The sequence below is a fragment of the Vicugna pacos genome, chromosome 3 (genome assembly GCF_048564905.1).
Source record: "Vicugna pacos chromosome 3, VicPac4, whole genome shotgun sequence".
Classification (NCBI taxonomy): Eukaryota; Metazoa; Chordata; class Mammalia; order Artiodactyla; family Camelidae; genus Vicugna; species Vicugna pacos.
Window position 1 is genome coordinate 19,407,159 of NC_132989.1, and position 24,407 is coordinate 19,431,565.

Consider the following 24,407-nt stretch of genomic DNA (forward strand, 5'->3'; position numbering starts at 1 on the left):
AGTATATAAAAGACACACAAAAAAAGTGTTCATAAAAGAAATTATAAATATTAAGTAAGTGCTGGGGGAAAATGTTCATGCTTCCTACTAATCATGAAATTTCAAATTAAGGCAGCTGCTGTATTTTACAGGCATTTTATATCTAGGATGTTAATAAAACAACCAAAAAAAAAACACCTTAAAATCATAGCATACTACTGAGAAAATTCTAGCGAAATTGCTATGTTCACACTCGTAGTGACATAAAAAAGTTTGCTCTACTTGTTTTAGAAAGCAACATGAAAATAAGTATTAGAAGCTCTAAAGGTTTTTATAGACTTTGCGCCAATAATTCCACTCTATCTATGACACTCATGCTAGAGAAGTCTTTCTGCAGCAAACAATGCATTACAGCCTTGGTTATAATCACAAATATTTGAAATGGAAATGTCCAAAATTAGACTACAAGTAACCGAATTATGATACATCAACTGATGCAATATTATGTGGTAGTCACTAAGGTAGTAATTAGGCAGATGGCAAAAAAACTTGGGAAAATGGTGATGGACGTTACTGAATAAAGCAAAATCTAAAGTTAATATATACAATAATGACTACCATCATGTATTAATATTAATACTGACACCCACTCACACAGACTTCTTACCTTTCTTGAGTTTGAGATAACTCTGAATTCTCCAGATCACAGTAAACTTCCACATAGTTTTCTGAAGATGAGGAACACGTGTGAGTGTGTGTGGGTTTGTGTGTGGGTGCGCAGTGTGTATCAGGGGACAGGAGGCAGATTTCAAAGGGAAGAAGGGAGTGTATGAATGAACATGGAGTCGTAACATCTGAACAAGCACTTTCTTCCTTGAAACTTGTGTAGAACAGTTTGTCTTTTTCATCTAGAAGAAATCATAGAACTAGGCTTACCAAGTACCTGCTGTTGAAACCTGGCAACTTCTTTAATTTAAAAAGGTGGGAAATTCCCGGCGCTTTAAATTAATGTCCTGGATGTAACCAAAGCATAGCAATGATGACCTCTAGGTCACCAGTAAAGCATGGGGCCAGGGACAAACAGACTTCTGAAGTATTTTCAGGCTGATAGAAGCAAAATGTGGCATTAGGGGAATCCACAGTGATAGCTGGCTTACTAATTCATAGCATGGAAATGGAGATGCCCTTCTTGGTTTCCGAGTTGCTTCATTCCTCCGCAGCCTGTTCCAGGCTTGGAATAGCAGACTTTCTGCATAATTGTGGACTGAGGTGCAGGTTGGCACATACCTTCCCGCTTTGCTCATTGTCCATACCGCTGTTACAGGTGCCCGAAAATGAGGTCAGCCGCTGGGCCAGGAGCATGCTCCGTGCCCATCCTGGCTCCTCCAGCACCAGCGAAAGGGAACAATTAGAACTTCTCAGAAACAGATTTTGTAGCAGCTCTGCTTTTCCAAGGGCCAGTGCACAAGACAGCCTGTCTGCCTGGATTCAGTCACGGTGCGGTTGCCCTGCAGTCTCAGAGGAAGATCCTTTCAGCTAGACGGATGGCACTGGGCCACAAGTGGCACCCCCATTCCGTGCCTCCGCTCGTTCTATTGGAAAACAGGGACAAACCCTGCCCAACATGGGTACTGAAGCATTTTACCATTTCAACTTTTATTTAATGATGGATTTTCAGGTTCTTAAAAATTGATGACTCCCATTTTCTAAGAAACATCTCCATTTTCTCAGCATGACCCTTCATGATCTGGACCCTGCTTGCCTCTTAACATTCATTTCCCATCATGCCTTCACCCTTGGACTCTGTCCTGTACCTGCTATGGTCTACTGGTATCAAACAGCCTTTCCTACTTTTGTGTTTATTTATCGGTTTTCTTTCTGAGGAGTTTCTTCTCATTCATGATTTGGCTAAATTGCCACCTCTTCCTGGACTCAGCCTTGTTTCATACCCTCATATCCAGACCAAAGTCAGTCTCATCCTAGAAGTCTTGGTTCTAGCCTTGCCGTGCTGCAACCTCGTCGTGCGCGCGCGCACGCACGCGTGTTTGTCTCCTTCACTAGAACCTAAGCTCCTTCAGGGCCAAGCCCGCCATACTCATTTCTCTAGCCCCTGGACCTTTCTTGTTCAGGGCATCCAATAAACAATTGTCAGACAAACAGATAAAAGTGATTTTCACAGCCCTTCAATCTCCTCTCAATGCTGTGATTCCCCAGCTCCCCATCCATGCTGGTATAAGGTACTTACTTTCTTTATGTGTGAACCACAGTTGCAAAGTCTTTAGCAGTATGATGCAGAAACTAAGTGCTTCATAAAGATTAGTAATAGTATCGTGGCTTCTATCTAATGCAACCTGCTTCATCGTGGGAACTGGTTCTGGGGTGAACACTTTGGAGAATAGAGAAGGTTCACAACTGCACAAGACTGCCAAAATGTACAGAATGAGAGGAATAATGAAGACAAGTTCTGGAATCTCACTGCCAGATTCCTTTCATTACACTGCCTGCAATACCATGTTAAGTTGGGTAAGTTATTTGATCTTTCTAAAGCTCGGATTTCTATAAAACAGGGATAGTATTAACTTCCATAGTAGTCCCATTAAGATTAAATAAAATTATGGAGGTAAAGTGCTTATCATTGTGCCTGGCTCGTAATACACACTCAGCAAATGAAAGTTATTACTGTTTTTGTTAATGCTGTGACAGGGAATGCCCATAATAAAATAGTTTTCGCCACAAGGACGCTATTAAAATTTTAAACTGACCTATAATTTTATACATTTAGGTATCATCACCCGTTTGTCATTTAATCATTAAGTCTATAAGTTTTCTTTAAAAAGGGTAAGCGCCACACTTTCTCAGAAAAGGAAGCAGAGTCAAGTGATTTGTCAAGATCACCCAGACTGAGCCCCAAAACCAAGTACAAGTACTGAGATGTCTCCTCTACCAGTACATCATCCTAAATGTGGTCTGAGAGGTGGGACTTTGAAGATGGGTCAGAGAAAGCTCCAAAGTGACTCCAACTCTGAAAGAGAATTTGTAAATCCAGTCCCATACTGAATAAGCCCTTCATAACCACACTTAGAAGAACAGGAAGTCTGTTGTATAAACTAGTTCCTCTCAACTTCTAAGGGATTCTTTTTTATGCTTGTCTTTTCCTAAGGTGAGTATATTCTGATTTTATGTTGAATTGTTTATTTAAGTAAACTGATAAAAAGTATATAGCTTGAGGTCCTTTAAGGTAAGAGTAAATTGTTGACTGAGGATAACCCCCCAAAATCTACAGTCCCTAAATTGCAGAGTGAAGTCCATATACAAAGGAGAGGTGGGGAAATAAGATAGAGGCAGATGTGGCAGACTGACGGCATCAATGGACCCAAATCTTTGCCTACCCTTCAGTCTGGACTCAGCTATGGGACATGCTTAGCCATTGGGTTGGGACATCAGCAAACATGATGTGAACAGAGGTGTGACAATCATGTGCACATTGAGGCTGGTTTCCCTCTTGCTCCCCTGCCTTTGCCACGAAAACACCCCGACAAGGCTCCAGGACGATGAGACACGCTGAGTCGCCCCCAGTCAATGCAACCTGAACAGTGGGGGCCAGCCAACATCTATCTGACCCCAGACACAAAAAGACTTGCAGGGAGAATGCAGGCAAGAAATGCAGAGCCCTCAGGCTGATCACACATGAATGAGCTGTGAAAGCCAATACCAGAATAACCATCTAGCCAACCTGCATCCTCTTACCCTAAATAAAACATTCTGTTATTAAGCCATTGAGATTTGGAGTGACTTTTTTCACAGCATTACTGTGGCAATACCTAACTGATAACACCAGGGACCAAGGGTACAACAGGAGAGAAGACAAGAGGAAAAGCTACATTGCAGAAGACAATATCTATTATTTTTCAAGAGCTCTTGACTGGGGAACTTGTAAGTAGACGCTCCTTCCACACAGTTGCCCTGTGATTCCAAAGCTATGTAATAGATTTACTGAAATGTTCTAATATTAATGACCTCATCCTGGAAGTCCTCAAGTATGTAAGGCAATTACTTTAAAAAATCACACTGGTTAGGGAAAAAGGGTAAACAGCATTAGGACATATTTACTGACAGGCTTTACAGTAACATGATCAAACAGAGATCTGGCCCTTTCTCTGAGGAATGTCAAGGGTTAGTATTTTCATGTGCCCCACTGCTTATTGGTCGTATTATTTTCTCTAGAGAGGAATTCTCCAATTCCTCGCCGAGCTATTTAAAGTCCTGGGAGATATGCATAGGATAGATGTTGAGGGTCTGGTAAGCCAATGAGTAGATTTTAAGTTAACTCCCTATTTTTGGTACAGTATTTCAGCATTGCCCTCTGCTTGGTTTGCTGTGACTGAGTCCAAAGCTTCTCTGGTTCATGCGTCTGAAGAAAACCCTCCCTGTTCCTGCCAGGTTGAGGAGGGTGGGTTACTTGGCTGCTAAAGGTGAGTGATTTATCGGGTAGCCTAACCCTTATGCAGGCTTTCAGGAGATGCCTCTGTTTTCAGCCTTTTCCTTTCTGATGTCCTAGCAACCTGGAGCCCTTGGTCTCCCTGGGCCTCGCCAGGGTCACAGACTCAACCTTTTCCTGCCTCTCCTTCCATGCAGATTCAGCTTCCTCCTCTCTACTGGGTCAGTTATCCTTTATCACTTGCCCATCCACTTTTTAACTTCCAATGTGGTGTTGACATTTCTCATCCGGTGTCATCTTCTGGACCATTCTGTTTGTTTTATGACATTTTTTCTTCTTTTGTCATTTTAGGGGTGTTTCATAGGGATCAGAGTAGGGGAAAAAAACCTGTGTATTCAATCTGCTGTCTTTTACCAAAAAGGTCTTCTTTATTTGTTTAATATAGACGAGCTTTCTCACATGCCTAGCATGAATGAGGTCCTGGGTTCAATCCCCAGTACCTCCTCTAAAATAAACAAATAAACAAACAAACAAATAAATCTAATTACCCTCCCCCCCAATTCAAAAAAAAATTTTTAAAAATATATATGTGAGCTTTCTCCAAGGATTCTTGGCATCTTCTGATAGTCTCAGTGGTCAGAAGGTCACAATTACATATGCTCTGAGTATAGGAACTATTCTTTAGCCCTAAAAGGCATCGAGGAGCTTTCTGACTTGCATCTTGGGTAGAACTTCAGGGGCAGGAAAACTTCAGCTTGAAAATAAAAGTTGAGCTCAACTACACCAGAGCATTTTTACAAATGATCACACTCAAAGCACTCCTCTTCTCTTTCCAGGAAGCTCTGGGGCTCTCCGACTGCTCCTTAGGAGTAGGCAGCACTCCCAGGGTGGTGTTAGGACTTTCTCAGACTTCTAATCATACAGGATTTTCAGGCTCCTAATGACATATCATTACTGATGAATGACAGCAACATCCTACCTTCAATGAAAAGATCTCAGAATCTTCGTCTGTTAGAGAGGGACAGACCCTCCACCTTCTCCCGCCTGTGAGGATACATCCTACGGAGGGTAACACGTTGTTCAACAGCTGACAATTCTTCTTCATCTTGCTTCTGGGTAATTATATACTCCCAGCTTTCCAACCTGTGCTACAGTCTCCTGGGTGAATCAGATGAAGACCTGGAGTCTTTTTGCATGTTTAAGTTGCAATCATCACGTTGTAGAGGGCTGATTAAGACCAGCGCACTGAAATTCATCAACTCAGGATACTGCTGTGTGTTGCTGAAACAGCTAGTCCAGCGATGGTGCCGTTCTCCGTGGTCTGATTGCTGTATAAGTCTGAGGAGCACTGCGCCTAGCTTAAAGCAAGAGGAACGACAGGACCATGCCAGCATTACAATCAACACCTCAAGCAACTGAAACAGTCCCATGAATTCCAGGAGGACTCAACAAACTTTCAGTAACCAACGAATACTCCCTGTGTAGTATCCAAAGTTGAAACTCTGAGATGTGACTCCATGCTTTTGCCTACGTTTTCCTTTTTTCCTAGAATGCTTTTTATCTTTCTTTGCCTAGAAAAGTTCTATGGCCATTTTAATATCTAAGTGAAGTTCTATCTACCAAGACAAATCCTCTCTAATTTTCCTCACTTTGTGTTCCTACAACAGTACATTCATTACTTTGTCACTGAACTTCCCCCGGCTTATGGCTACATTTTCTTTTTCTGTGTCTGTTTACCCAGATCATGAACCATGGAGCAGAGCATGGAAAGGAAGAGTTACAGAGAGGCTAAAGAGTGAGGGCTTCTGAATCTCATCAGCCCTTGAATGAAGTCCAGGTCTGCCACTTACTGCTTACTTTGGATGTGAGCCCCAATTACCTCATCTGGAAAACAGGGATAAGAAAATATATAAGGCATTGTTAGAACTAAGTGTTATAAAGTAGTTTAAGTGATTAGCACATTGCCTGAAATATCTGGAGCCAGCATCAGTGAACATTACTTAATATTGTTATTTTGTTCTGAAAAGCAGGGATGATTCATTCATTTGCGTACCTACTGTAGTACAATGCCTGGTGCATAGAAACTCTAAGTAAATTTTAAATGAATAAGTGAAGGGATAAATGAGCAATCCTATAAGAATCAGAATGTTTTTATAACCCAGGTACACAAAGCTGTAGATTTCTTTTTAAGGGATGGAACTATCTCTGTGGATTGTCTGTATTGTTCTCATAAGCTGAATATCTTACAAATGGTGACTTTATTTTTCACTCCAGATGTTCAGCCTCTTTCTATGGACTTGGTGGATTTAGAATTGAAGCAACTATAGCTTTGTTGGGAGTTTTGAAGCCATGGAGTGTAACACACAGGAGAGACACTAAAGCCACTCATAAAAATTTCAACCTCACATCATTCAACTTCTCTGGACTTCAAATACCCTCGTCTCTAAAATGGAATGACTGTGACTTACACCTGCCCCTTCCTAGGGCTGGTAGACTGAACATATGATATACGCAAAAGTATTTTGCCAACTTGTGAGACCTATGCAAATACTTATGTCTGTGTGTTTGTTTATTTGATTGATTGTTTATTTGTAGAAGCTTATTTCTTGGCACCACCTGGAAATTCCTATGCAACTTCACTAATATCTACATTCCTCCAAATATATCTAACAGATTGATTCAAGGCCACCAACAAAATCTGTTCCTGTTTTGGTGCATAGGAGAGCTTGGCGATTTTCTGTAGTAAAACCCAAGAGAGCCAATAAAATGATTTCATTGATTGCAGTGTCAGTTTTAGATGCTGCAATGGCTCCGAACAAGAGTCATCTTTTAGCACTCTGCTGTGGATTTACTTTTTATGGTCCGGGGATCTAGTGGGTAAATACAGCTTCTGCATTAACACTCACCTGAAGAGACAAACCTCTCAGGAGGACCATTTCATCTTTATGCTTTTCCAACCCTGGGGCCATAAATCCTATCAGCCTGCAGAGAGGAGGCATCCTAAAGATTACAGTGGCACAGAGGTGCTCTTTGAGGGAACCAAGCTAATAAAAATTAAAGCTCAAAGTCACTGAGTAATCTAAGACATTCATTACACCTGCACGGAGCCAGTCAGGGCTGATCAGCCAAATGGGCGTCAGCCTGATGAACAGTCAGAAGAAAGTAAATACTGCAAAGATTCACCTCTCCTCCCCACAGGGGTGTCCGCATTGTGGGATGCACACAATATTTCAAGTAAATGTGGGCTGGAAAGCACGGGAGGTCTCAAAAAACTCTTCTGAGTCTCCAGGCTGGAATATAGATGGGTGGCATATTTACAGTTCATTCATTAAAGAACTGGGTGCAGGTTAGAATCAGCATGGCAGCCAATCCGAACTAAGAATGGCTGACATCCGTGAATCACACAACAAGTAATCAGATGCTGGTTTTAAAAATAAGAATGAAAAAAAAAAAGGTGGGGGTGGGGCAACAACACAGGCTCTCCCAGCCATAAGACTCAGGAAGAAGAAAAGTCTTTTCAAAATGAAACTAGATAGAATGATCCTGAAAAACAGGCTGGCAAAGCCCACAGTAGGTCTCTGGCTGTCAGGACTAGCCTGGAGTGAGTAGCAGGAAACACACTTGAGGCCAAATGATGATGGGCCTTGCTGGTCAGCCTGGAGAGTTTAAAGTCTCTCTGTTAGGCCCTCAGGACGCTGTTTCACGTGCATCATGTGATGCATATGAGAAACGACAGGGAGAAATTGATGTTTCAGCACTTATTGTGGCAGGCGTGCACACTCCCTGCCTGGGTCAAAGAAGAGAGGATTCTCCCCTCCCTTGGTGTTGCCATCCACACACTCAAGTCTCTGGTCAGCACATCTGCTGGCCCCGGGGGATGGCACACCCCGAAAGAGAGGGGACACAGACGGATCCTGGAACTATCCTTTCTTCCTCTTCCTGGGCCTCTAAGTAAGATTCATGCAGAGACTGTGTGTAATTGTCTGGTGAATTCACAACCACATCCACAGCTTCCCATGAATTATCAGACTTGTCAGGTGTCACATTAACGTGTGACTTTAGTATTACCTCTGGCAGAACTCTGACAGTGCCATCGCAGGCTAAAATAGGAGTAGAACGTTTCATTCATCATTTCTTCTTCTGCAAATATTGACTGGGCACTGTGCTAGGTGCTTCCGGGATCAAGAGAGGAAAAGTACCATCCTACATTCGATTTTCTCATCTTCTAGGTGGGAAGAGGGAAAAGTAAACTATCTTTTACAGACAACGCTATGCTGATGAAGTGTGAGACTAAATGATGTGGCACTTTTTTTTTTTTGTAGAATTCATCCACCAATGTGAAATAGGCACGTGCCTTCTGACCCTGAAATCACACTGCCGGGGACGTCTCCTGAACCCAGACTCACAGATGTTCACTAGGGATCTTCCTCACAGTGTCTGTAAAGGCAGAAAGCTGCAAACAATCAAAGTGATCATAACTGGGAGCCTGGGTAATTATAAGTTATAAAACCTCCATAAAACAGAATTACTTGACAGCTATTTAGAAGAATGAGGCAGGCCCATATGCCTCAGTAGAAATAGATCCAAAATACAGTAAATAAAAAGCAGGGTAAAAAAGATTGCCTAAAATATGATCTTTTATGTGATTAAAAAAAATCCATGTTTATATTTAGTTTCACGTGCATCAGCAGTATGCAAAATTCGTTTTATGGAAAGAAACCCAAGAAACTGTTAACTGATTATCTGTAGAAAGGACTGAAGTATGCATATGAAAACTCCAAAAATTAATGATTTCAAAATACAGTGTGGCAAGTGTGCACAGCTCTATAGTTGATGCCACAGACACACAGGAAAGGATTCTTGAATTCTAGCAGGAAAGAGACAGGGAAGCCCAACAAAACTATCCTAAAAAGGTAGCAGTGGAAGAGAGAGCCAGCATTACATCTGCAGGAGCAGGCAGAATGGCACAAAGGTATTCTAGAAGATGTATCTTTGGGGAACTACTGAACTTTCAAAGCAAGCAGATTTATGTACCTCACAGCAAGAAGGGTTCAGTTGAAAACAAATAACTTCCAAATTCAATAAATCACTAGAATACGTTGCCAAATGAAAAAAAAAAAAAAAAGAAAAGGTACAACCTGGAAGTTGAGAGTTACATTTTATTCAGTGGACTTTCTGAGGACTTCAAACCTAGGACGTAGCCTCTCAGATAGCTCAAAGAAGTAGGGGAGGAGCCAGGATACGGAGGAGTTTTTGCAACAAAGACCAGGTAGAGCGAACGTCAAAAGATTACTGTTAATAACAGAAAACCAGGTATCTCAAGTTAATGAATTTAGTGCTTTTCTATGTGTGGGAAGATGCAAGAGCCTGGGCTCACTGAAATCCTTCCTTTGATATGTACGCTCCTTAGCTACCCAGGGCCAGTGTCCTGTGCTTCCAACCCTGAGTTCCCTCAGGGGGCACGATGGGGGTGACTGCAGAGTCTGGGCTGCCCGCTTGTCTCCACCCTGAGTTCCCTCTGCTCACTGTCAGGGGCAGCAGGAGTGGCTGACGACTTGATGGCTGCAGCATCCTTGGTTTACTGATATGGCAGGCAACATTTTTCATTGACAATGTGCTCTTAGTGGCAGGTCACCAACATAACAGAGCTTTAGAAATTATGACTGAGAAAACACGGTCATGCACAGACCAAGAGGCAAGCTCTCCCCCAAACTGCCTCCACAGCTTCCTGCTGTCAATACTTTTGCTTCCGTAAATAAGGTCAAAATGGATGGTTTCATCGCCTCACTCTATTACACTCACCTTCCCTCAAAACTCCTAAACTTCCTCAAAATGTCCTCAGAACTCCTAGACAATATGGAATTGAACCACACCCTAAGCACTTCAACTGAAGTATCAAGACTGATCATAACAATATGCTTGCTATGAGAACAGGAAAGCTTTTGATTCTAAGTACAATTTATCTGTTTTATACACTCTATTACTGAAGTTATATATATACATTTTTTAAACATTGGGTTAAAGCCTGTTTTCTGAAATTCTTTCTTGGGATAATTTATTCTCCATAAAACAAAGAATTAGGTTCTGGAGGCAGATGAAGGGAATTGGATTTCTTTTCTCCTTTCTTCTTTTCAGTGAATCCAAACTGATTTTCCAGCCAGCTGAAAGTCTGACATAGAAGCACCCATAAAAATCTCACCGTCATCTACCATCAAGAGGAGAACAGCGGGAGAAACTGAAGTTAGGAAGCACAATTAGTTATAAGGTCCAGGCTGATCTGTGACACAGGTGTTTCCATTTCAGTTTTAATACTTCGAATCACACATGTTGAGTGGAGTTTGATAACCTAGATGGTAAAATATCGCAACTCATCACAAACTAGTACACTTGATAGAAAGAACAATAAGCACTTTTTTAAAAAGCTACAATATAGATAGATGTGTTTGCTCTTCTATTAGATAATTTCTTTTTCTCCTGCCAGTTTCTGACACCCACCATCTCTAATCACACTGTAGTCTATATTTACCGTTACTCCCTCAAAGTCAAGTTACTTTATAGACTTCACTGTCATAGATGTGGGCATCCACCTTACAGAGGATATTTTTAAAGGGAGGTATCCCATGGTAACTGATGGGAAAAAACAGTCGCATATTTGTACCATTTGGTGCCTTCCTTTTAACAAGTGCAAAACATTTTATGAAATACAATTGCCTTCATGGGTGGTCTTAGTCCTATGACAAAACAGGGCATTTAACCATAGTAAAATAAGCATATTCGAAACAAATTTTGTTGAGTCTCTTACTATTATAATTACTTATTAATACCCTTCTGATAGATATCTTTATACAAATGAAGTGGAATACACATACAATCATTCATATATTGTGGAATATTTACATGAATTCTTTTGTTATTGAACGAGCATTTACTGAATGCCTACTTTATGCCAAGCCTTGTTTTAGATGTTGGAGCTTTAGCAATGAACAAGCCATGGTTCCTAAGTTCATGGTCTTCACGGTGGAGGGAAGAAGGGAAACAGGCAAGTCAAGAGGCTGTTATGATGCAGCATGCCAAGTGCTTTAATAGGGAAGGTACTGGGTGCTCTGGAAGCTCTTGAATAAGGAGCTTCCTCAGGCTGTGTTGCCTGTGAATGCCTCCTGAAGGCTGTCATGTCCAAGCTGAGACTTGAAGGAGAACAACACACAATGAGGCTGAAAGGGAAGCGAGAATGAGAAAAGAAAGAAGAAAAAAGTGCTTCAGTCAAAATGAGTTTATTCAAGGGGCCAAAAATGGGAGCACACATGATACGTCATGAAGTGCGGCTGTAGCATGGAATCTAAGATGTGAGGAAGAGGAAGTAGGGAGGGAACATGAGGAAATGGAAAGAGAGAGCATGAAAAGCCAATGGATGCTGTTGAAGGGCTTAGATCGTATCCTGAGGACAATGAGAAGTCACTGCAGGGACCCGATCTCCCACTACAGGAGCCTGGGACCCAGGAGGCTAGAGGAGTCCATCACAGAAATCTCGACAAGAGATGGTGGCAGTCTGGAACACTGTAATGGGAGGGGGTGAAAAGAACAGTGTGTGAGTGAATAAGTGTGTGCGTGTATGTGCGTGTGTGCTTGTGTGTGTGTGTTTATTAGGATCAGCATCATTTTTCACCCAAGTAATCAAACAGAAGAGGTCTATAAACTCTGCAATTGCACCTACAAAAAGCACACAAAAGCAGTCTTCTGTGTGGGTGCTTTGAAAGTCCAATTGACTGGTCACTGCTGGGAAATGCAATCATTAGATAGCTTCATACATGGAAATTAAACAAGCACATTGATCCTTAGGCTGCTCAGGAAATGCCAGTTAGGGTCTAGGGTCCTATTTAGCTACATGGTGGCAAAGGTAGGGGATGGAGGGGCAGCTGAGAGAGAAGATACAGCCCTCTCCTATGACCATTTCTCTACAATGCAATCCCCAATTTCAATCCTTGGGAAGAAACTGACTTTGAAAGCAGGACAGAAACACAAGTCACAAAGAATTCGTTTGTCACTAATGTGGAGAAGCAAATTAGAGCACTAATCTAGTATTATGAATCCCCAAGCACAGCTCCTTTCATTTCGACAGTAGTGCGGTCTTACATACTGCATTGCGCAAGGACATAACTGCACACCAAGAGTTAAGCAGCCCCACAACTTGCCCTTGCAGGTGCAGCCCCTCTAGGATCTGTTAGCTTGTATAGGACAGACTGAAGGTCTGTGCTGTAAGTAAAGTAATAAATGTTTGGTTACTTAAAACTTTGTGTGGAGTGTGAGGTCTAGACAGATGATAGCTCTCATTGTTCTAAACTCTATCCATGCTGTGTCCAAGAGAAGATAAAGTCTATTAGCAACAGAAAGTAAAGCATACAGCAAAATGCACACATGCTGAGCCTCTGTCAGCAGTGGTCATTTGGGAGACTTCCATATCAAATAAAGAGGTTTTTAGTTACTTTAAAAAAGGCAAAATGGCAGTCATACAAAGCCCAAAGGAAAAAGTAATGGATATAAGCTCAGAAATCAAAGAAGACGTAACCATGATGTGAGAATCCAGCAAACATGGCTGCTTTGCCTGAAAACAGGGTGACAGAAAGATTCTGGTCGCCACAGTGATTACTGTAGATGACAGTCAGTTTTATGGTTAAGACTTGATTTACCACACTGACCAACAGCTTAGACCAGTGGTTCTCAAAGTAGGTCCCAGAAAAGTGCTCAAAGTACTCCAAAAATGCAAATCCTTCCCTCAGTTCATCAGCAAATGGCACACTCTTTCAAATACTTTTATTTTGATATATAACTAAAGATGACCTACCAACAACCCACTGTGGGAAATAATTAGGGATTAATAAAATGTGGTATTCATAAAAGTTAACTCACTGATAGTACTTAGAGGCTAGAGGGTTATAAATTACACTGCAAATTGCAAAGTTCCTATTCTGTACAGGAACCTACAGAGAGCTGGAACTGTCACAATTTTAAAGTGAAACGATGTGCTGCCAGCATGCAAAAATATTTAGTGCATGTTTACTATGTGCCAACCACAGCGCTAAGTGTGGGTGATACAATGGTAAACCAGAATGGCATATTCTCTGCCTTCTTAGAGTGTGTGATCTATTGGGAGAATACATGAGTGTTGTCTAAGTTGGTAATGACAGGTTCTGGCCATGGATGTATCATGTTCAGTGGTCTTGAGTCATCAGTGGGATACAGGACAGTGATTCCTAAATTTGTCTTATCATCAAAACCCATGGGCCACTTTATAAACATTGAAATTCAATGGCCCTTCCATAAATCTACTACACCTGAATTTCTTAGCAGAGGAGCCTGGGAGTACTTATATTGAAGAAGCTACTCAGGTACTTTCCAACATTAAATTTTGAGAAGCACTGAGAGAAAATACACCACGGTTAGGGAAAATGCATGAGTAATCTGAATCCCTAAGTGCATCTAACAATAATGTTTTTCTCAACAGTCTCTCATCTCCCCTCATGGATGCTGATGTAAGACTGCTCTGATACTAAACTTGGTTCTCTAGTCATGCTAAAATGGGACATGGAGGCCTACTTTTTGTTTTTGTTGCTTGTGCTTTTTGTGTCATATCACTGCCAAGACCAAAGTCATGAAGCATTTCCCCTGTGCTTTCTTCTAGAAGTTTTACAGTTTCAGGTCTTAAGCCTTTAATCCATGTGAGTTGATTTTTATGTATGATGTATGATAAGGATCCAATTTCATTCTTTTGCATGTGGATATCCAATTTCCCCAAAACTATCAAATGGAGAGATTATACTTTGGATTATACTTTCTCCACTATGTATTCTAGGTATCCTTGCTGAATATCAGTTGATTGAATATGCATGGATACATCTGGGCTCTTTATTCTGTTAATTGGTCTGTATGTCTGTTCTCATGCCAGTACAATACCATTTTAATTATGTTAGCTTTGTAACATAATTTTGTAATCAGAAGTGTAAGGTCTCCAGCTGTGTTCTTTCTCAAGATTGCTTTGGCTATTTGGGGTCTTTTGTGGTTCTATACGTATTTCAGGAACTTCAGGTTTTTTTCTATTTCTCTAAAAAAAAAAATGCCATTGGGACTTTGATAAGGGATATGTTGAATCTGTAGATTGTTTTGGGTAGTAAAAACATTTTAACAATATTAAGTCTTCCAATCCATGAACATGGGATGTCTTTCCATTTGTCTTCTTTAATTTCTTTTACCTGCGTTTTATAGTTTTCAGTGTAGAAGTCTTTCATCTCCTTAAGTTTATTCCTAAGTATTTTATTCTTTTGATGACATTATAAATGGGATAATTTCTTAATTTTCTTTTTGAATAGTTCATTGTTAGTATGCAGAAACACATCTGATTTTTGTATGTTGATTTTTGTATCCTAAAAATTTATTTAATTCATTAGTTGAAATAGGTTTTACTGTGGAGTCTTTAGGGTTTTCTACATACAATAGTGTTGGGAAAACTGGATATCCCCATGTGAAAGAAAGAAATTGTTCCCTTACCTTACGCCACACACAAAAATCAAATTGACTATATTAAAGACTGAAATGCAAAACTTGAAACTGTAGAAATCCTAGAAGAAAACAGGGGAACACTTCATGACTTTTGTCTTGGCAATGAATCCCTGGACATGACACTGAAATCACAGGCAACAAAAACAAAAAATAGACAAATGGGACTGTATCAAGTTAAAAAGCTTCTGCACAGCAAAAGAAACAACACAGTGAAAAGGTAGGCTACAGAATGGGAGAAAATATTTGCAAACCATATACTTGATAAAGGGCTAATATCCAAAGTATGTAAGCAACTCCTACAGCTCTAGCAACAAAATAAAATAAAAACAAATAATGTGATTTTTAAAAGTGGGCAAAGGACATGAATAGATATTTCTCCAAAGAAGACATACAAATGGCCAACAGGCACATGAAAAGATGTTCAACATTACTAAATATCTAGGAAACACAAATCAAAACCACAATGAGATATCACCTCACACCTATTAAAATGGCTATTATCAAAAAGACAAGTATTGGCAAGAATGTGGAGAAAAAAACTTTTCTGCACTGTTGGTGGGAACGTAAGCTGGTGCAGCCACTGTGGAAAGCAGTATGGAGGTTCCTCCAAAAATTAAAAAAGCAACTTCAATATGATCCAGAAATCCCACTTCTGGGTACTTATTCAAAAGGATTGAAATCAGGATCTTGAAGAGATACCTGCATTCTCACATTCCCTGCTGCATTATTCACAATAGTCAAGATACGGAAACAATCTAAATGTCCAGCAATGAATGAATGGATAAAGAAAATGTGTATATATACAATGAAATATTATTTGGCCTTAAAAAAATGGAAATCCTGCTATATGTGACATCATAAATGAACCTGGAAAACATGATGCTAAGTGAAATAAACACACAGAAGGATGAACACTGCATGATTCTACTTATATAAGGTATTTAAAATTGTCAACCTCATAGAAATAGAGAGTAGAATGGTAACTTCCAGGGAGCAGAGGCCGAGGGAAACACAGAGTTGTTTAATGGGTATAAAGTATAGTTGCAGTTACACACGATGAGTAAGTTCTAGAGGTGTGCTGTAAAACATCATGCATACACTTAACAATATCTCATTTTTCACTTAAAATTTGTTAGGAGGATAGATCTCATGTTGTGTTCTCACCAAAATAAATAAAAATAAACATCTTATAATAACAAAAATTAAAATAAATAAAAATTAAAATAAATGCAGGACATGGAGTGCTTTGCCCAGAGACCTAGTCAGATACCTCCTCCTTTTATGTATTGCCAAGCCAGATTTATATCTCAGCCTTTTATGAATGGGCTACAAAGAATATAACTGACAAGAATTCAGTTATATCTGAGGCAGATATACTTTTTTCATTTAGTTAACAAAAATTATTTAGCATGTTCTAAGCTAGCACTGTGCTAGGCTTTGGATTTAAATTATAAGCAAAATCAGGCATCATCCGTGCTCTCACACTGACTGGAAAAGCAATCATCTGAATAGATGTAGAATTACACATTAACAGAAGTCCTAGCTATAAAAGAAATGCAATTTTAGGATCACAATTCTTGGAGGCTGTATTAAAAAAGAAGCTTTACTAAACCATGGGGTCAGAGAAGTCTTACCTGATCAGTTATTCTTAAACTGAAACCAGAAGGATAAGCAGGAAGCAAGTGGATAAAGGAGAGAAGTGGGGAAAGTAATCCAGTTAGAGAGAATGCCGAGTGAAGAGGCTTGGGAATAGGACAGAAAAGGATCCTCTGACATACAATAAGAAGATGAGACTGGGCCAAAACCCCTAAGTGATATACATTAGTCATTTCAGATTCATTGTTCAGATATAGCCTGTGAAAATATGAACCTGTGGCTAAAGGTCTATAAATAAGCCTGTTCATCAAGTCTTCATGTTCGTTATCATCATCATCATCCTCATCACCATCTTCATCAATTTTTGAGCACTTGCTATAAGCCATACACTCTGCTAAGCACTATCTATAGTTTATCTCATTTAATCTTCACAACAACCCATAAGATAAGGGCTACTGTTCATCCTCATTTTGTGTATAAGCTACATGGAAGTTAAGTGATTTGCCCACATCCACACAGCTACTAAGCAATCAAGCCAAGATTTTAATAGGGTCGCTCTGATTCCCAAGTCCATGCTTTACTGTATGTGCGGTGGCCAGGAAAATGTGCCTCACAGACCTCCAACTACAGGGAGCAAAGGTGACCAAGGGCCTCAGCTGCTGCACTCTGAAACCATCACTGTATGCTATAGACAAAAGGCGTGTGTACCCCCAATTCATATTCTGAAACCTAATCTCCAATATGATGATATTTGGAGGTGGGGCCTTTGGAAGGTAATTAGGTCATGAGGGTAGAGCCTTCAGGAATAGATTAGTGCCCTTATAAGAGAGACTCCAGGGAGCCCTCTCATGCATTCTACCTACAGGGTAGAAGATGGCCACACGTGGACCAAGAAGCGGGTCCTCACCAAACACTAAATCTTGGACTTCTCAGCCTCCAGAACTATGAGAAATAAATTTCTGTTTTTCATAAGCCACCTAGTGAATGGTAATTTGTTATAGGAGCTGGAACAGACTAAGATGCCGTGTTTGCACACACTCTGATGGGTGGCTCCCAGCCCAGGACTAAGAGCAACAGGTATACTGGGCAGGTGAATTCCTAGGGAACACTGGACTTCTCTAACATCTGACTTTGGCTTGAGGACCCCTTAACAGCCTTGCAAAATCTAGGACACTTTTACCTCCTCTTTCTTCCTCTTGGATGTAACTGTCCTCCCGGTCTTGTCCAGCTCCCTCCCTCTGTTCTCTCAAGGAGAAGTTCCCTAATGACATCCTTACACATTTTGTCCTGTTTTGGCATCTGTTCCTTGGAGGACCCAGACTAAGATGGTATTCAATAAAACATTTATATAACCAAAAAAGGCTGCTGCAAAAGAAAAAGGTCTCAAGGCTTTTCAGCACTCCAGTTGGTCCATTGTTTCAGTTGGTTAGAACACAGTACAAAGATTACAGACTCTAATCCACTTATTTTCAATCTCTTCCATACTATCAATCTCAGTCTTTCTGGGACAGTCTTAGTTTGCACCCGCTGTCCTGTCATAATAGGAGAGGAGAGGAGAGAAGAGGAAGCCCTTCCTTCCACTCTCAAAGTTTTATCCAATGAAATGATGTCTGTGATTCACTTCAAAATAACACTGGAGGTGGGGGAAGTTGAAGGGATGTAAGTGAGGCAGGAATGGTCAAGGGATTGCTGGTGTTGGTGCTTGTTGATAGGTTCACAGGAGTTTATTACACTGTTCTGTTTACTTTTACATAAGTTAAAAATTCTCCATAATTGAAAGATAAGGGGGGCTAAGTATTCTGATTTGTGTAACACATTATAAGGTCACCCTACCTCTAACCCAGGCCAGCTACTAATCTGTCCTCTGGTCACAATGAAGACTCAAGAAGACACTTCACGCAAACCCATTTTAATTCTTGAAAACTCAGGACTTCAGAAATATTTTTAAACATTTTCATGTCTCTTTGTTATTGCTGCAAGAGATAGACACAAGGAAAAAAAAATATCTGACTGCATAGTGTTAAAACAAAATAATAGTAGGGAACTATAGGCTTGGGTGGATTCAAGGATTTAAATTCTGTCACCAGGAATTGGTCTCGTACTCCCTCCCCTTCTTTTTCCATCATGGTAAACTTGCCTTTCATGGTGGCAAGATGAGTGTCAGTTTCTCCAAGTTTATGGTCCAGGTCCTCAGTACACATCTTTCTTAGTTGCTCTAGAGAGATCTAGGATTAGCTCTGATTGGACCAACATGTATCACATGTCATCTTTAAGCCAATCACAATTCCAAAAAGAATGGAATATGCCAATTAGTCAGTCTTGGGTTGACTGTCCAACTATCGATATTGAAGGTTGTTCCCACATAGACTAAGGGAAACGGTTATTCTGCATCAGGGAGCTATTACCAGAAAAAAAGAAATGGATGCTGGGCAGGTGGACAGAACAGGTGTCCACTACCTTCTCTTCTGCCTAAGTTTCAACTGCTCAGTCTTCATGTAAGCGAGGAGCAGATTTTTTTTGGCTGAGGGAACATGACTAAGTTTACTCAAAAACTCAGGCTAACGAAAAATTCTACTACAGAATTATTCTTATCTCTTGAGATTCATTATAAGTGATACAATTGCACAAGGTTTATATTGCTGTGACTTTCTGCTTCTTTATCAGCAAAGACTTTGTTTTGATTTACCTGTATTTTTAAAAAAATAAAATGAAATGGGATTTTTTACCTCACTAATTGTACAATATACAGCTAATTGTGTAGCAAGGACAGAGTTAAGAGCAGAATAAAGGGAAGGTGTTTTAATACATGCATTATTCCTTTTTCCTCTGAGAAGACATGCTTGAAACTGAATTTTAAACACTTCAGCACTGGTGAAACAAATTAATGATGGCTCTGACACAGAGGTGTTGCATATTATTCATGATCTTGAAATTATTAATGTAACACTAAGCCATTATTACCACATATTGCCATCAGAGTAATTAACACATCTTATCTAATAGAATAAGGCCGTCAAATCAAAGTAAGAAGTAATTAAGTTACATAACTACACAGCTGAGGCAGGAAGATGCATGTTAAATGAATTAAAAAGCTGCAGCTCACCTAGGTGGTGTTGAATAGCTAAGCATAGTGATTTGCTGTTTACTGCCTACTTTACCACTGATAAGTCACTTCACTGTGTTGTGCCTCAATTTCTACGTACAATGGGGAGATGAGAATACAGTTATTACCAAACTCTAGCATTCATAAGAATTACCTAGGGAGCTTCTGAAAAATTTATCTTCCCTGGCCTCCAGTGGAGACATTAATTCAGATGGTCTAGAGTGGAGACCTCGAACATATTCATTTTTAACACTCTCCAGGTGATTTTGAAGCTCATGAACCATGCCCTAAACTTTGCAGAATTCTAGAAAAAAAGATTTTCAAAAGTTCCTTCCAATCTTAATGATCAGCCATGAGATCTTTGGCTTTCCCAGGTGCAGTAAAAAGGTTTTGTCAGGAATTGCCATTTGATTTATACATGAAATGCCCATGATCCCCATTATCTACTTATGGTCTTACCCTTCTCTTTCCTGAAACTAGAGTGAAAAACGTAAAAAGCAAATGAAGAGAAAAATAACCATTTTCAACCTGTAAGAACCTTCACTCAGCTCTGAAATGACTCCAAACCATAACACTTACGTCCCGTCATAGACAGTAAATGAGCCACAGAGAAGAAATCATAAATGTGAGGAACAATTTATAATTTTAATGAAATGAAGAAACTCTATAATGCTTCCTTCTTCCAGATGCCTTTCCCCTTTAGCCCTCTGATCACGCTGAGTGGTAACTACTCACTGAGAACACATGTAGTCTTACCCGTAAAACTGAGTTTCAAAACAGAAACAGACTCACAGACACAGAAAACAAACTTAAGGTTATAAGGGGGAAAGGGTGGGAAGGGATAAATTGGGAGTTCGGGATTTGCAGATACTAACTACTATATATAAAATAGATGAACAAGTCTATACTGTATAGTGCAGGAAACTATATTTTATGTTCAATACCTTATAGTAACTTATAATGAGAAAGAATATGAAAACGAATATACGTATGTATATGTATGACTGAACTGTTATGCTGTACACCAGAAAGTGACACAACGTTGTAAACTGATTATAGTTCAATTTTAAAAAAAAGTTTACAATAACCCTAAGTTAGAAACTACTGGTATCCTAAGAATTACTGAAGATCTGAGACTGGCTTTCAAGAATGTAGTCAGGTTTTATTCATCTGATTGTGAGACAATATTTAGCTCCTTCCTACTGCCCAGGCTAACAGGTCATTGTGCTTGACACAGCACAGACACAGTATAAATATAAAGCAAAGCGTGCGGAGGGAAGCTCTTGGTCATTTTAACTGGATAACTGATTAGTAATATGAGTTAAATAGACAAACATCAGCTTAAGACATTTATGCATTTATTTATATATTCGTATGAAAAATCACCAACAAATAATAGTACAGTGATTTTGAAAAACCCTCTTATTTCACTCTTACCAAGTCACACGTACACCTATGACCTCGGTGTCTTGGTGACCATCAGAGCCACTTTTTGAGTCAAGCAACACAGTTGTCCACAGCATAGTGTTGTCACGGTCATAAAGGTTGTTTGGGCGTTGTTTTGGTCAGCATAGGATGAAGTCCCTGGAAGTCGTCACTGAAGCCGTGACACGGCATTCTCACAACATCAGCAATGAAGCTGAGAAGGAGTTCCAGATGAGAAGGGAGAAGAGACTGGAAAGTCTGGCTGGTTCAGGGACTTAAGAGACTCCACAAAGGGCACGCTGTTCAACCAGGCCAGCTCTGGCAAAATGTATCCAACACATGGTCTTAGCAACACCCTCATCATAACACTGCTAATTGAGCTAACCTTCAACATGGTGGAATAGTTTTACTACCCTAGGGAACTCAGGTGGAACCGGAAATAAAAACTCCATTTTAACTTGCAGTACCTATTAGCCAGGGATGTGCAGAAGTACTCTGGGGGTTTGGTAACAGAGAAGAGACCTACCACCACTAGCTGTGTAATGCTGTGTAAGTTATTTTCTGTGCCTTAGTTCCTTCATCTATAAAATGAAGATAAGACATCAACTTACAGGTCAGAATCAAACAGCATATGGTACACAACACTGACAGCCCAGTGACTAGGTGCAAAAGAAGCATGTAAGAAAAAGTAGCTATCATTATTTTGAATAGTCATTCATTCCAATAAATACTGATGAAGAACCTACTATGTATCAGGAACTGTACTGTATCACAATATTTCCACTCTTTAGTTATTGGATTATCACCTTAATAATTTCAGTCATTGCTTCAAATACCTTTTAATGCTATTATCTTAGATTTTCTTTCAAATTGACTTACTTCAATACCCACTTTGCCTCCCTTTAAACATCAAATCTGTGAAATCACAGGTTTTATGTGCTAGTTTTTTTTTTCTAGTCGACATTAACAGAAATAGGTAACAATTAGAAATGCGTAAATGTTTCTCCATGAGCCACCTAAAATCATCAGTAGTGGGTACTTCTCACTTTGGAGATGACAAAAACAGTGTCTCTGTCCTCTAAGAGCTTTTCTTCCTTTGCCAAGCAATTCTGCAACCACATAGGACAGGCATGCTTAGAAGGCTAAATGCTTCGAAGCATTTAGGAGCTGGCTGTCAAGCAGGGCCAATGAGATGCGTGACCTGAAGGGAAGGTGACCGCAGGGAAACAGTTCCTAACGGGAGCGGGACTCAAAAACTAACTGGTGAGCCTAAGATTCCCCTTAATGAATCTGTAAGTGGCGGGGTAATGCAATTACCTTCCTCTAGCAGGAAACATCTGCTGTGGCACCCCAAGAATCACATTATGCACGCAGGCCGGTATCTGCTGAGAATACATTACTCCTAATGAAATAAACCCATCCATTCCTTCAGCATCACCTGGCTGTCACGCAGACTTCCCCTTATTGCATTAGACGGTAGACTCACTGGCAACGTACTGTGAACAAGGTACCATCCACATCAACCAAGTGAGATCAAAGTCTGCAGTAATATAAACAGAAAATCCTCCTCTTAGTCCCTTGCTGCAAAGTGAGAGTACTAACAAAAGTTTGAACAGGCAAACTCAGGGCTGTGCCTTAGATCTCCTTTTCAGAGCTGGAAAGAGATTTGCAAGGATGGCCACAGCAAGGAGCCTCCTTCTTCAATCTCCCCATCCCAGGGTTTAAGGGAAGCATTGTAGTCAGGAGAAGGCATCACAGCCACGGAGCATTCATGCCTCGTCATTTCAGTGCGCTGGGACACCAAGAGGAAAGCATGCTTCCCCCAGGCTATGAGTTCACTCATTCAGCAAATATTTGTTGAACATTATTATTTACCAAGAATGGGGACAGACTCTGGAAACACAGATGAATAAAAGCCCACCTCTGCCCTTCTGGCTGTCACATAGTAGTAGGAGAGACACACAAGCCAAAACGTGCCTGCGAACCTCGGTGATACTTGCTAAAATAGAAATACCATGCAAGTGGGGACAGAGCAATGAAGTCAGGTGATCGAACCCCTCAGCTCTGCTCTAGGAGAGAAGAAGTCCAGGAAGGGATCAGAGAGAAGAGGGCACAAGTGGGGATTTGAAGGGACTCTCTTAGTGGGAAAGAGAAGGGAAAATCAGGTGCACACTCCGAGAAGGAGCGAGGGTAGAGGAACTGACTGCAGAAACAGCACGGAGGATCAAGCATGACAGGTTGTTGGGCTAAATGGAGAGGCAGGGACTAGATCACATAGGGCCTTAAAGGCCATGCTAACAAGTATGGGCTTTCTCTGGAAAGAAACAAAAAGGCATTTCTTAATGCTAGATTTATGCTATTAATTTGCTCAGTTCTGTTTCAGTTTTCTAGTGTTCGCCCACTAGAATTTTTCCTTCCTGGGGAATTCACTGTACCTTTTAAGGTTCGTGTTCTGATGACTTGATTGCCAAGACTAACTGAAACTGGAGAGGTAGATGAATTTACATACAAAAGATGCAAAAAATGAAAAAGAAGTGGGACAGCAGGCTCTGATAAGCACACACCCTTCCAGGATTGGGGAATGGAAAAAAAGAAACAGATTCCCCTCAGTGAACAACTTCTGCAGGTGCTTCTCAGCAGGCTTGATTAACTCCATTGTAAAGAAGTTCTCTCAACTGAACTTGACTTTACCAAGGCACCTACATGCCACATTGACCTCTGTCAAAAGTTCAGGCTGATGCCTGGGGCAGTGCTGAGGGCTTAGAGCTATAAACCCCAGGCCCTTGTGGCCTCATGTGATGTATTGTTTGCTTACCAAGAATCAGTGGCTTTTGTCTCCAAGCTGGTTAAGGAGTTTTATACTTTGTAATGACCTAGTTTCTTTTAAAATTATATAAATTAGTAAAATAAAAGAACAAAAATTGCCTCTATGAAAACTCAATCGTTTCGGTAAGACTCCACAAGGGAGGGTCCCTTAAAAAAAAAAAAGTCCCTGAAGAATTTACCACCCACTACAAGTTACAACAATTATGAATGTGGCTTATTTAAGAAAAGCAAATGGTGTAGCCATCTCTAAGAAATGGCCTTGGTGTTAAATCAATGGTGTTAAATTAATGTATAAATGATACACATTTTGTTGTTGTTGTTGTTTGGTTTTTTCTTATCGTTTCTTTGGAGGGGAGGTGATCAGATTTTTTTTTTTTAATCTATTTATTCACTTTAACGGAGGTACTGGGGATTGAACCCAGGACCTCGTGCATGCTAAGCACACACTCTACCACTGAGCTATACTCTCCCCCACCGAATGATGTACAT

General features: G+C 40.3%; 1 protein-coding gene and 1 long non-coding RNA gene across 3 annotated transcripts in view; one reads left to right on the forward strand and one right to left on the reverse strand.

The window, feature by feature from the left end:
- The window catches only part of KCTD16 (potassium channel tetramerization domain containing 16), a 233,019-nt gene that overhangs the window by 112,075 nt on the left and 96,537 nt on the right, over positions 1-24,407 (reverse strand). The gene's annotated exons all lie outside the window — the stretch shown is intronic.
- On the forward strand, positions 2,467-7,197 carry LOC140691751 (uncharacterized). Of its 2 annotated transcripts, none has more exons than XR_012067421.1 (5): positions 2,467-2,502; positions 3,784-3,912; positions 4,326-4,451; positions 6,159-6,254; positions 6,692-7,197. It is a non-coding gene; the product is annotated as an uncharacterized lncRNA (long non-coding RNA). The 2 variants fall into 2 exon arrangements; XR_012067420.1 differs by lacking the exon at positions 2,467-2,502 and adding an exon at positions 2,822-3,139.